General features: G+C 28.1%; 1 long non-coding RNA gene across 1 annotated transcript in view; it reads left to right on the forward strand.

The window, feature by feature from the left end:
* The window catches only part of LOC136796576 (uncharacterized), a 6,914-nt gene extending 4,393 nt beyond the window's left edge, over positions 1-2,521 (forward strand). The window contains exon 3 of the long non-coding RNA XR_010844304.1: positions 2,445-2,521. This is a non-coding gene — a long non-coding RNA (uncharacterized lncRNA). The remainder of the gene's footprint in view (positions 1-2,444) is intronic.

Here is a 2,521-nt window from a genome sequence, read left to right on the forward strand (position 1 = left end):
AGTTTTGAGATTTGTGTTATATTATATATATATTATACACATTATATATATGTGTGCCTTCTAGGAAGCGTAGTCGCCTAAAAAGCCGATTCCTATGAACGCCACTAGATTGTGCCCACAACTTAGTCTAAGACCCGGGAAGAATAAAAGGCAGTTATCTCTCTCCAATTTTTTATTACTTTAATGAAAACTATGTATAATTACTAGTCAAAACTGATGATAATTACTGAGTCTGCCAAGTATAGGTGGGGGGATACTTTTTTCATTCGGAGGCCTATATCTTAAAAACTACCAACAACACTAGAAAATCTAAAAGGACATTACTTAAATAGGAGTTAATTTTATGAAATATTAGTCCTAATAGAGCTATTTACATCCAATAGTTCTCGAGATGCAGCCTTTTAAAAAGTAACATTTCAGAAAAATGTACTGAAATATCAGTAGTTATTTAATTTATTTTAAGAAATCTATATCTCAATAACCATTCGACGTACAAATGTCTATTAGCACTCAAATTAAAGCTAAACAATTGTACTATAGAGTAGTTTATGACCTTCACCTTCGTAGAATAGTAGTTTTCATAATATTTGCTAAAATAAATTGATTAATAGTTGTTCGGACATTAAGCTTTATTAATGAAAAACTTTATTTCAGAAACTATAGGACGTACAGATGTCTCTCAGCACTCAAATTAAAGCTAGTTAAATTTACTATAAAATAGTAAATGATGTTTATCTTTATAGGAGTAGTAGTTTTTATGATATTTGACGAAATAAACTCACAAAATATTCATTTCTAGTTGTTCGTATAAACTGTTGGACTTTTGAAAAAATATATCTCTAGAACCATAAGAGCCACATATGTCTCCCAACACTTTAAAGTAGTTTATGTAACTTATCGTAGGGGTAGTAGTTTTTATGATATTCTCATATGAATATAAATTTGGCAAATGAAAATTTGTCCGAACAACTATAAATCAATTTATTTTAGCAAATGTCATGAAAACTACTACTCCTACAAAAATAAACGTCATAAACCACTTTATAGTTTATTAAACTCGCTTTAATTTGGGTGCTAATAGACATTTGTATGTCACATAGTTCCTGAGATATAGATTTCTCAAAATAAATTAACTAACTACTGATATTTCAGTACATCATTTTTAAAAAGCTATATCTCGAGAACTATTAAACGTAAATAGCTCTATTAGAGCTAATATTTCAGCAAATTTACTCTACTTTAAATGATGCTCTCTTAGATTTTTTGTTGTTGGTAGTTGTAAAGATATAGAGCTCCGAATAAAAAATTCATTATTTTTAACATTTTGAAACAGCAGCCATTTTTTATTCCCCCTACCTATACTTGGCAGACTTATCAATTTTTACTAGTAATTATACCTAGTTTTCAATTAAGTAATCAAAATTAGGGTGAAATAACTGCCTTTTTTGTCTCCTGTTTGGCTCATGTACTAACAGTGCGCCATTACAATATCTAATAATAGATTGATTAGTTTCCATTTGTAGCTCCCAGTAGATTTGGGAAGCATAGCCTCTGAAAATAAACATTTCTCTTTTATAACAATTAAAACCAGAAGTTATGTAGAGACGAGCATTTAAATTATTCTTCTAAGCAAAAATCTGTTTTTTTCTCGAAGTTTCATAGAACACATTCACCCACTCATGTCTTCAATTTCTCATGGTAACTGATTTAATTGGAGGCATATCTAGGAAATTGATATTTAATGTATCTAGGAAACTAAAGTAGCCGACCTACACTTTTTCTATGTAATTAAATATTACTTAATATTAAAAATTTTTGGTTCGGTAGTAAAAAGTGTTGGGACCGAATTGTATTAAAAATAAACTTTTTAAGGTCCCTTAGTCCAAATAAGTCCTGCAAATGATTTTGGTGTGGTGAGTTTATTCTTATTTACTTTTTGTTATTAAAGCGTATATAACGTTTACGGTTAAAGATAAAACAAATCCATTTTTTATTACGAGTATTCGATGAATTAGAGGATGCATCATACCAGATTCCAACCATGCCAGAGGTTGCGAAACAATATTAAATTAGTAACCACTAAAAATTATAATTAAAATATATAGAACCGATGACCCATTAAACATTTAAAAAACACACACAAAAGTATCAATTATCTCCTAGAAGCAGACATATAAAAATTAGATGATGTTTAAACTGACAAAAAATCTCTTGTAATTTCACATATTTCAATTATTGAGAAAAATTGAAGTAATTTAGTAAATAAATTAATAAAAATACTACCGAAAAAGAACTAAAGTAGATACTAGATAAATACCGGTTAGTTAGCAAATTGTTTACTATAGTCTATTTTTTATACAACATGCAAAACAATTAATAATTTAATATAAATTATGTAATAGCTATAATACATGTTATATAATACATTTTTTTTCTTTTTTCAGGATAAGGAAACATGCTTACAAATGTGACAACCACTAGAAGCTTTGTTTGAATAAATTATACCATATTTAAAATTGTA

The sequence above is a fragment of the Halyomorpha halys genome, unplaced genomic scaffold, assembly GCF_000696795.3.
Source record: "Halyomorpha halys isolate HHAL.00 unplaced genomic scaffold, Hhal_1.1 Scaffold832.1, whole genome shotgun sequence".
In the NCBI taxonomy this organism is placed as follows: domain Eukaryota; kingdom Metazoa; phylum Arthropoda; class Insecta; order Hemiptera; family Pentatomidae; genus Halyomorpha; species Halyomorpha halys.